Below are 11,662 nucleotides of genomic sequence, written 5' to 3' on the forward strand. Positions count from 1 at the left end.
GCGGGGAAAAGAGGTGAGGGGGACTTTCGTTTGGGTCTCCTCTTTAATGTTTTTCAAGAGACGTGAGCAAAATGTCGACCTTTGTTCCATAAATCAGCGCTGCCTCCGTGGGCCCGAGCCGCTTGGTCTCCTTCCTGGCCGGAGGACGCAAAAACGTGTGTCCGAAGGACTGAAATACACATATGTGAATATTCACAGCAGCCGAAATGTGGAAAGAGCCCAAGTGTCCACTGAATGGATACACAAAACGCGGTCCAGCTGTACAATAGAATAGTACTCAGACAGAAAAAAGGACAAAGCCCTGACACGGGCTACGGCGTGCATGAACCTCGAAAACATCGTGGAGCTAAAAGAAACCAGAGGCAAAAGGCCACAGAGAGCGTGGTCCCGTTTATATGAAACGTCCAGAAGAGGCAAATCCTTGGAGCAAGCCGACTGGTGGTGGCCGTGGGGCTGGGGTGGCGGGGGAGGGTGATGGGGAGTGACTGCCTAACGGGCACAGCGTTTCCTTTTAAGATGAGGGAAATGTTCCAGAACTAGATGTCAGTGGTGGCTGCACAACTTCGTGAAGGCACAAAATGCCGCTGCATTGTGTGCTTTAAAATGGCTCATTTCAGGGGGGGCCTGGGTGGCTCAGGTCACGATCTCGCCTTTGTGAGTTCCAGGCCCACATCGGGCTCTCTGCTGTCAGCACAGAGCCCGCTTCGGACCCTCTGTCTCCCTCTCTCTGCCCTCCCCCGTTCGTGCTCTCTCTCTCTTTCAAAAATAAACAGTAGGGGCGCCTGGGTGGCGCAGTCGGTTAAGCGTCCGACTTCAGCCAGGTCACGATCTCGCGGTCCGTGAGTTCGAGCCCCGCATCAGGCTCTGGGCTGATGGCTCAGAGCCTGGAGCCTGTTTCCGATTCTGTGTCTCCCTCTCTCTCTGCTCCTCCCCCGTTCATGCTCTGTCTCTCTCTGTCCCAAAAATAAATAAACGTTGAAAAATAAATAAATAAATAAACAGTAAAAATAAGACAGGAGCGCCTGGGTGGCTCAGTTGGGTAAGCATCCGACTTCGGCACAGGTCATGATCTCGTGGTTCACGAGTCTGAGCCCCACGTCGGGCTCTGCGCGAACAGCTCGGAGCCTGGAGCCTGCTTTGGATTCTGTATCTCCCTCTCTCTCTCTGCCCCTCCCCTGCTCTCTCTCTCAAAAATAAATAAAACATTAAAATAAAAGAAAAATGGTTCATTTCATGCCTGCTGGGGCTCCTCCTGCAACATCCCCCAAGTCCCCTCACAGAGGCTTCCCTGAGAGGCAAAGGCAGTGGTGAACCCATTTCCCAAATAATGGACTGAGGCTCAAATGCCCATGTCGCACTCAGGTCCGGCTGGTTCCAGCACCACTGGCTTGGTGCCCTCCCGGCCCCCTGCCCTGGGTCTGGAACCCGCGGCTCCTCCCTTCCCAAGCGGTGGTGCGGTGGGGACTGCAGTGTAACCACATGGCTACACACACACACACACACACACACACACACACACACCCTCACGTGGCCAGGCTCCTGCTGGGATGCATTGCCAGGTGCAACCTGTTTCTCTTGGAAGGGAGCAGAGTCAGGAGCGGCACGGGAAGTTCTCTCAGCGTCTGAACGCAGGCCGCGCGGGGGCCGGGCTGTGCAGGAACTGCCAAGGGGCTGGGGTGTCCAGGGCTTTGACCTGGAGAGGGAGCTCCCCGGCTGTGGGTCTGGGGGGTGGAGGGTGGGGGGGCGCTGGTCCCACTCCCGGCCGAGTGACCCTGGGCTTGTCTTATGCTCTCTGACCTCAGGTTTCTTCTGTGAAATGGGCTGTGAAATGGGCTGTAGCTCAGAGGCATGAATGAAACGACCGAGGGGCTCAGCAGAGGGGAACCCCACCTTCCAGACCGAGGTGGGGACGGAGAGGGCTGTTTGCATCGTCGATGGGAAACACTGGTTTGAAAGCAAATAACCAACAGCAGGGCACTTCCTCAAAAATTAAAAATAGGATTGCAGCCGGTGGATGGGTGAACAAGATGTGGCACACACGTGCGATGGGACATGACGCAGCCTTCAAGAGGACGGGCGTTCTGACAGAGGGCGCCACGTGGAGGGATCCAGGGGCCGCGACCGGACAGATGCTGTGCGATGTCACGTGTTGGACGTCCCCGGAGTCATCGGAGTCACAGAGACCGCTGATGGTGGGCGCCAGGGGCGGGGGAGGGGAACGGGGGGTGCTAGTGTTTAACAGGCACAGAGGTTCAGCTTGGGAGGATGAGCAGGTTCTAGAGATGGACGGTGGTGACGGCTGCACGACCACGTGCGTGCGCTTTGTGCCGCCGAACTGTGCGCTTAAAGATGGTGAATCGCATGTTGTGTGATTTGCCACAATTAGAAACAAACAAACAAACCAACAAAAAGGCAAACAGCCTGACGATCCTTCCCTGTTGGAGTTGCCGTGAGCTCAGCTGCGCTAAAGGATTTCCCCCAAGCCCCTGGCAAGCTCCAGCTCGACCTGCAGGACCTACTACTGATGCCTCTTCCTCCAGGCAGCCCTCGCTGATCTCCCGGGTAGGCCCCAGCTCTACCGCTGTCCCCCCCCCACCCCCCGCCCCGCCACCCAGCCCTTCATCTGGCCAACCCCTGAGCCTCTGGAGCTGGAGTGTCCAGGAGCGAGCCTAGGCTGGGGTGAGGGGTTGGGGAGTGGGGAGCCCCGCTTTGAGGGTGGGAGAGTAGACAGCAGCAAGGGAAGGGACACTCAGGAGACCAAGACCCCCTCGCTCAAGAGGCACTGTTGACTCACCCGCCTGCACCTGCCGCGTGGCCCGAGGAGACCCCAGTGTGGGGACAGAGCGGGATATGCATTCGGGCCGCCAGGACCCGGAGGGGGCTGCAGGACCCAGAGGGCCACGTGACCGACAGCGACTCTTGAACCTGGCCCGGTCCCGAGTGGGGAGGAAGGGGCCCTGCGGGGAGAAGCGGGCGAGGCAGAAAAGATTGTCCTTTCAAAGGCCAGTTGTGAAAGCGAGCATGTGTCTGTGCGTTGTGTTCGCGTCTCTGTTATGTTTGTGTCTGTGTGTCGTGGGCCTGTGCCGTGCGTGCGCGTGTTTCTGTCCCCTTGTGTCCACGTGCGTATGTGGCAATTTTGAGGAACTGAATCCCCTGGTCGGATGCGTTTGCCACCCAGAGGGTGTGGGAGGCTCCTCCCTGCCCTACAGCCCCACTGTCCCCAGGCCTTCTGGGCTCTCGGCCACACCCCAACCCTGACCTCTTCTCTCTCTCACCCCCCGCCCCGGGCCCCCCAACTTCCCTCCTGCCTGAGTTCTCCTCTCCCATCAGCTGCCAGGGGAAGATGTGGAACCCTGAAACCCTCTGCGGCTCCCACCGCTGGCTCCAAGTCTCTCTGTCCCCTGTCCCAAGCCGCCGGCTCCACGGAGGGTTCTCTGAAACATCTTCTGGCCCCGTGCCAGGGCCGGGGCCTCGTTGTCCCCACCCAGCCCCCCATGTGCCACGAGCACAGAGATATCTGTCCCCCACACCCCACTGCCCCCCAGAGGAGGGGTTTTTCTGGCTATTTGCCTCCTTGCATTGAGAACAAGGCCTGGTACAGAGCAGGTGCTCAATAAATAGCTGAATGAATGGGGGTGGGGGAGGGGCTGGAGAGGGCAGAGGAGCTGAACAGGGTGAGGCCTCTGCTGTGGGTCTGGGCCTGGTGGGGGGGACACATTCTGGGGAGTTGGTGAAACCCCATGAGCCGGACACCTCATGGTCTAAGAAGCATCCCTTTGATGCGCTGGACTCAAGGGCAAGTGTCATCCGTGGGGTGGGGACCGCCAGGGGCTGGGCTCATCCAGTGCAGTGGCTTAGGCTGGGTGAGGTGTGGGGGACGGGGCGGGGGGGGGGGGAGGCGAGAAGCAGGCGGTGGGTGCAGAGGTGAGACTTAGGAGGCGGAGCGAGCAGGAACATCGCCGCGGTCTTTCCTGGGATGCCGGACGACCTCAAGACCACCTGGCTTCAGGATCCGTCTGAGCGGTGGAGGCAGAACCGTGGGGGCGGGAAACACAGGGGGAGAAGGTAGCCCAGAAGCCAAGGGCGGAGGGGGCAGCTCAACAAAGGGGGTGTGGCCAGCACTCCACTGGATCCGCCCCCCCGCCCCGCCCCGCCCCGCCCCCCGGAGCCTGACTGTGGGTGGGCGGTCCAGACCGAAGTGGGGTTAGAACACGCGGGAACCGCAGCACCCCCAGCCGGGCTGCGATGAAAACGTCCGGTAACACTAAGCGCTGGTGAGCGTACGGAGTCCACGGAGTGCTCCCTCGCTGCCGTGGGAGGCAGAGTGCTCGAACCACCGCGGAAGGCTGTTGGACCATGTCTACCGAAGCCGAACCTAGATCTCCCCTCCCCTCGAACCCAGACATCCTACCCGCGGGTGTTGACCCACAAGAGAAGAAACACGCAGCAGCCACAAGACGCGCCAGGAGCAGGTTTTTCCTAATAGCTCTGGACTCCATCCCAGCGCGCGTCAGCCGGGGAACCGGGCCGACAAGCTGCATCGGCCACACCGCGGAATAGCATGCAGCCGGGAAGAGGGGAGGACGTGGGTGACCCTTAAAGGAGCCGAGCAGAGGTAGATCCCCGGGGTTCTGTTTGCCTGAATTCGAGAACGGGTAGATGAAGCAAGGGCGCCAGCGAGAGCCCCGTGGTTCCCTCTGGGCGGCCGCATGAGGGAGCCTGCGGGGCGGGCCGGGGGCAGGGGAGCGGAGGGAGGGGTGTTATGTGTGCACCTGAACACAAGGAGGTAAACGTGCATCAGGCTTCACACGAGATCTGCGTGTTTGGCACGTTTTGCCGCTTCGTTTTATCACGATCCAAAAGTGAATATACACGGGGCGCCTGGGCGGCTCAGTGGGTTAAGGGTCGGACTTCGGCTCGGGTCATGATCTCCCGGTTCGTGAGTTCGAGCCCCGCGTCGGGCTCTGTGCTGACGGCTCGGAGCCTGGGGCCTGCTTCGGCTTCCGTGTCCCCCGCCTCTGTCTGCCCCGCCCCGCTCACGTTCTGTCTCTCTCTCTCTCAACAATAAATAAACATTAAAAAAATTAAAAACGAAAGCGTGTGGTGATGTGGATGCGAAGCCACGTGTAGGGCTGGGGTCACTGTGAGGAGGGGCCGGCGCTCACTTGGGGCGGAGCAGGGGCTGATGGGAGAGGCCGGTTGGCGCAGAGGAAAGGGTTCATCCAAAAGAACTTGCCAGAAATTTCCAGGCACAGTATGCCCAGTTTGGCCAGGTGCCATGGCCTTGTAGCCTTATAACAACAACGACGACAACAAACAGTGAAATCCCTCAAAAAATGAAACGTGAATTACCGTATTTATGGCCAGCAATTCCCCTCCCCAGTATAGACCCCAAAGAACCGAAGGCGGGGACTCAGACAGATACTTGCCACCCGTGTTCACAGCCACGCCAGTGGCAGTCGCCAAAAGGTGGAAGGAACCCAAGTGCCCCTCAGTGGATGAGCTCGTAACACACGGTAGGACATTAGTCATAACGAGGAGTGAAACGATGAAACGTGCCACAGTGAGGATGAACATTTTGCACAGCGAAAGGAGTGAGTCACAAAGACACAAACACCATATAATTCCATTGACATCAGGTGTCCAGGAGAGGTAAATGGGCAGAGGCAGAAGGCAGATTGGCAGTTGCCAGGGGCCAGACGAGGGGGCGGGGAGCGACTGCTCATGGGGACAGGTTTCCTCTTGGGGTGATAGAACGTTCTGGAATTAGAGGGAGGTGGTGGTTGCATAATACTGTGAATGCCCTAAATGCCACAGATTTGCTCACTTGAAAATGGTTAACTATATGTCATGTGAACTTCACCTCAGTCGAAAAGTGATGACGATTTGGTGGCCCCGTGGTCTTCGCGCCTTCTGGAAGGATCGTGGCCCCTAGAGAGGGCAACTGAATAGTTCCCGCTTGGTTGACAACAACCTAAAACTTCCTTCTTCACGAGACTTTTTCTGCTAATGAAATGGCCTGCAGCAGCCCCAACACAGACGTGGAACCAGGCCCAGAGAGGGTAAGGGGCCTGCTCAAGGTCACACAGCAAGGGAAGCTGGTCTGTGGGGCTCAGTTTTGGCCTGGGGACCCTGGGAAAGCCTGCGTGAGACACAGACCCAGTTCCCTGTTTGTTGAATAAGGAGCTGGAAGGGGTGGGCGAGGGGCACCCAGTCTGCCCTCCTCCAAGGCCCTGTCCCCCACCCCCCAGAGGGCAGCCAGCACAGGCTGGGTGGGCAGCACTGGGCATAGGGCACCTGCCTAGTCCTGGCCTGTCTTTGGGCCTCAGTTTCCCCTGTGTACAGTGGGGGCTGCAGGGCTGGGGCAGGCACTGGGCCACCTGCACCTCAGGTTCCCTGAGGTGGAGAGGGTCAGCTTGACCCCTGGCTGGCCCTGAGTTGATTCTTCTGGCCAGGACAGAACGTCCACTGAGGATCACAGGCACCACCCTGAGATCAGGGCCCCCAGTCACCTCCACCCCCATCTGCTGCTTCCCTAGCTTCTTCCACCGTGTCCGAGAAGGCACCACGGGGCCATCAGGGGGCATTCAGGACCTGTCACCTTTGTGACCTTTCCAAGCCTCAGTGTCCACATCTGTCACAGTCAGGCTGCAGTGAGGACCCCCAGGAGGAACAGCAGGGCTCCAGGGCACCCCTGTGTTCAGAGAGGGCCTGTCCTGCCTACCTTTCCAGGTGGCCCAAGTCCTGGGTTGATTTCTGACCTGTAGGTGCCCCCTTGTGGCGATGACTGGCAGAACCTGGGGTGCATCCACAGGTCCCCGTGCCAGCCCCACGCTGCCCCGGAGCCTGGGGACGCAGCAGTGACTAACCAGACAGGGAACCCTGCCCTTGAGGGCCTTGTAAGGCAGATGGGGGACACGGGAAAATGTGGAACAAGGGACAGTTGCACGTAGGGACAAGCTGGAGTGGCAGCGGGGAGGTGACATTCGAGTTGAGCTGCAGCCAAGAGAAGGGTGCCCCAGGAGAGAGAGACTGTAGGTACAAAGGCTCCGAGGGGAGACAAGCTTGGGGCAAAGGAGGGAAGGAGGGTGTGAGTGGAAGCCGTGGAGTTTTACTCTTGAGGGCACTGGGGAGCCATGGTGGGATTTTGAGCAGAGGAGAAACAGGATCTGAACTGCAACCTTTATTAAGAGCCGTCTTAGGCCACCACAAAAACACCGATGATACCCATGTATTGAACAAGTCTCCATGCATGTACCACTGACCGGAAGAAATGAACCTGACAGATGCAGTTGAACCTGTGGTCTCTGGCTGTTCCTCTCCACCCCGCAGCGTACCGTGGTCAAGAATTTGGAGTTAGTCCTTCCTTCGTATGGCTTATACTTTATTACGTACTATGTTGGCCGTAAACAATATGATTTGTGTGACTATAAACTCTGTATTAGTGGGACCACATCCTCCTGCGATCTGCTCATTTCGTGAATATTGTTTGCGTTCGTAAACTATTAATAGTTTTATTTTTTAAGCTCTGAAGAACTGAGGTGTACCATGACCACATGAAGTGTGTAAAGTGCACACGTGTTAAATGTATGGCTCGGTGCATGTTACCTACACGCACACGAGCGTGTGCAGCACCCAGATCAAAATGTAGGACCTTCCCATCATTCCAGAAGGTTCCCTCCAGTCCACAGCCTCCTGCCCCCGGCCGTAGGCGTCACTCATGCCCGTGCTCCCTTCCGTGGTGGCGTGGAGCTGGCTCTTGTGCCTTTTCATCGCTGTGTCCCATCCTGTTGAGTGGGGCAGCCACCGTTTGAGTTTCCAGTTTGGGGCTATCATGAGTCAGGCCGCTGTGAACACTCCATTGGTGAACTTTTGTGGACTCACGGGCTCACTTGTCTTGGGTCACTTGCCCAGGGATGGAACCACGGGGTCTCAGGCTGGGTGAATGTTCAGCTCTGGGAGGGGGGTGGGGAAGCCACTGAGCCCAGCTGTGGGATGTGGCCGGTCAGCACACCCAGCCCTGGCCGTTCACTGAGTGAGCAGAATATCCGCCTGGATGGACACAGTTGCTCGGCCCTCCTTCCCCCGGCTCCATGTGGGTTGTGTCCCGCTGTTCGCTCTAACAGGGCAGCTGGTCGTGAGTGGGCGCCTTCTCGAACACGTCTCTGTCCAGGGGTCTGTGATGGAACTCGGGCCAGCGTGGCAGGACAGCAAGGACATTATGACTTTCACGAGCCCCTAAGTGAGTTTCAGCGTCTCCCAGTTGCACCTGTGGAATCCGGGGGACTTTGGGGTCCCCGTTCCTGGCCCTTCCTGCTTGTCCGCAAAAGCCTCCTTTCTGATGCTTGGTGGGAAATGGGATCATTTGGAGTGGGGAAGCTTCTCCCTTTTACTTCTGAGCTCGTTTCCGTTAGGGATGTCGGCCGTGTCTTAACATTTCTTTCTGGAACAAACGGATATGGTTTGGTGATGGGACAAGTTACACGGGTTGGGCGGCCCTCTGTGGAAGCCATCCTTGTCCCTGGAGCAGACCCTGCCTAGTCACCGCATATGATACTATCGCCCGCTGCTCTATCCTGGTTGCTGACATTTTGTCGAGCGCTTTTGCTTTGTTGTGCGTTAAGTTTCGGCCCCGGTTTCTTTTCTCCCATCCTGAACTTGGTTTTGGCATTCAAGTGCTGGCTGCCTAAAAGAATGACGTGGGGGCTTTCCATCTTTTTTTGATTGTCTGGAATTGTTAACTGACATTGAAGTCATCTGATTTTTCATGCGTTAAATTTGGGGGGGATTATAACATCATACTGTAAAGCACATAAAACACAAACATACAGTTCAACAAAATTATGGAGCAAACACCCACGTCACCACCGCCCAAGAAATGGAGTGTGGCCAGCGTCCCAGAGCCCCTGTGATTGCCTCTCTGTCCCCCGAGGTAGACCCACTTTGACTTCCTCTTCTCCTTCTCTAGATTCGCCCCTTGCGGTGGAAGGATCCCTGAAGAATATAGTTCAGCTGAGCTTGTTTTTGAACTTCATTCTAAAGCACTTACTCTGTAGGTGTTATTTTGTGTCTTTTTTTTTTTTAAGGTTTATTTTGAGAAAGAGAGAGCATGAGCGGGGCGGGGGGGAGGGATGGAGAGGCCCCACACTATCAGCTCAGAGCCCAACGAGAGGCTCGATCCCATGATCACGACCTTAACTGACCCTATTTTGCGTCTTAATTACTCTTAATGAAGTAGGTCTTGATGCCCAAACAGGCCATCCTATTTTATTCTCCTTCAAGATTCCTTACTATTCTTGGCTCTTTGACCTTCCATGGAAATTTTACAACCCGCTTGTCAAGTTCCACACGCACCTGACTGGGATTTTGATTGTGAATGCATTTAACCTATAAATAGTTTTCAAGAGTCTATTGGTTTCCTAGTGCTGCTGTAACAAATGATCACAAACATAAAACAACACAGATTTATGAACAAGTCCTAGGGTCCAGAGCCTGAGATGGTCTCACCGGGCTAAATAAAGCCAAGGTGTCGGCAGGGCTGTGCTCCTGCTGGGGACTCCGGCGAGAATTCGTCTCACCCTCTCCCAGCTTCTGGAGCCCGCATCCAGCCCGCATCCCTGGCTGATGACCCTTCGTCTACACACCGGGTCCCTCACACACCACCACTTTCTGCTTCTCCCTTTTCTATCCCCTTCTTGCACTGTTAAGGACCGTTGTGATTACATTGGACCCACCAGGTCGTTCAGGGTAACCTCCCCATTATGGTCAGCTGATCAGCAACCTTAATCCCATCTGCAATCTGAATCCCCCTTGTCATGCAATTTAACAGATTCAGAAGTTCTGGGGGTTGGATTGTGCACATCTTGCGGGGGGGGGGGGGGGGGAGGACATTTTCTGCCTACCAGAAGGAATATTGGCATCCTTGGTACTGAGACGTCCATTCAATGCCCATGGAGCACCTCTCTTTCCATTAGGCTTTCCCTAAACACCTCCATAAGGTTCCCCTAGGGGCCTTGTGTGTTTTTTGTTTGATTTAATCTGAGGCACTTCATTTTGGGTACTATTGTCAATAGTTTGTAGTTGGCTTAAGGGTTATTCTTTCTGATCATGAATGAATGCTTAATTTTATTAAACCCTTTGCCCATACCTGTTGAAGTGATATGTTTTCCTCCCTGACTTAAAAAAAATTTTTTTTTAACTAGGCTCCACGCTGGGTGCTCCAATGCAGGGCTCGAACTCATCAACTCTGGGATCAAGACCTGAGCTGACATCAAAAGATGTGCCACCCAGGCGCCCAACTCCCTTATCTTTTTAAGGCAGTGGATCGGAGCAATGCGTTTTCCAGCATTAAATTTTGCATACCTAAGATTCAACCTTAGACACAAGGTTACATCCTTTTTATACGCCACCACTTCCCCTCTGATTTTTCAAGAGAATGTGCGTGCTTGCATGTGGGTGTACGTGTGTGCGTGGGCAAGTGGGGGGGGGGGGTGCGGCAAAAGGAGAGGGAGAATCTCTAGCAGGCTCTGTGCTCAGCGTGGGTTATTGGGCTTGATCCGCAACCCTGGGATCATGACCGGAGCTGGTATGAAACGTTGGATGCTTAACGGACTGAGCCACCCAGATGCCCCCCTCCCTCAATTTTATTTAGGATTTTCACATCTATGGTCACCAGTGAGGCTAGTCTAGAATTTTCCTGTTTCATATTGTTTTGAGGAAATGCTGGCCTCATAAAACAAGTCAAGAAATGTTTATTTTTCTTCTGAGTTTGTTAAATTCCCTTTTCTCTCCCCTTGAGTGTTTGGTAGGGCTTTTCCAAGAACGCCATCTGGGTCCGGAGTTCTGACTAGTTCTGTTTCCTTGCTAGCTTATAGGACTATTCAGACTTTCCCCCTCTTTTTGAGTCAGTTTTTTACCCTCTAGGAACTTATCCAAGTTAGTTGACATTTTCAAGTGTGCTGGCACCAAGCTGCTCACAGCATCCTCCCCCCCCCCCCCCCCAGGAGGCTGAAGCCCCTGCAGGCGCATGGCCTGGGCAGCAGAAGGCGGCCTGCCTGCCTCAGGAGGCACCTCTCCTGCTCTAATCGCTCCATGTTTGAAAAGCTCTCTCTCCACGTTTGATGTCTTTCGAGGGATAGCGATTTGGGCCTGCTTTTCATCTTGATCAAATTTCCCAGCAGCTTCTGAATTCCATTCATCTGTTAAAATAAGCAACTTGTGGTTCTTTTTATCGAATGTTTGCTTTCTATTCCCCTCCTATTATTTCCTTCTTCCTGTGTTCTTAGGCTTATTTTCTTGTTCTTTTCCTGACTCAAGATGCATGCTTAGCCCAGCACTTTCCATCTTTCTTCTACATATACTATACCTAGTATTACACAGGCACACGCTCACAGTGGGAGCGCTTGCACATAACCTTGTCCCAAGCATTGCTGGGAACAGAGGCCCCACTCTACCCTGCAGATGACCTGTGACCCCCAGGGGCTCGAGAGGCTGCGGCTTGGCCTCCAGCAAGGGCAGTGATGGAAAATGCTCTGGACCCAGGGTCTTCTGGAAGGAGGCCATCAGGGCTTGCTGCGGATGTGGGTGTGGGCAGTGAGGGGCAAGGCATCAAGGGCACTTCTAAGGGCTCTGGTCTGAGCCCCACCAGCCCTCAAAGGGGGAG

General features: G+C 55.4%; 1 long non-coding RNA gene across 1 annotated transcript; it reads left to right on the forward strand.

The window, feature by feature from the left end:
- Positions 1-5,815: 5,815 nt before the first annotated feature.
- On the forward strand, positions 5,816-10,373 carry LOC147583683 (uncharacterized). Its single transcript, XR_015248484.1, has 3 exons — positions 5,816-6,062; positions 8,174-8,242; positions 10,203-10,373. It is a non-coding gene; the product is annotated as an uncharacterized LOC147583683 (long non-coding RNA).
- The last annotated feature ends 1,289 nt before the right edge of the window (positions 10,374-11,662 follow it).

This window comes from Puma concolor, chromosome A2 (genome assembly GCF_028749965.1).
Source record: "Puma concolor isolate L17-30 chromosome A2, mPumCon1.1.hap2, whole genome shotgun sequence".
Classification (NCBI taxonomy): Eukaryota; Metazoa; Chordata; class Mammalia; order Carnivora; family Felidae; genus Puma; species Puma concolor.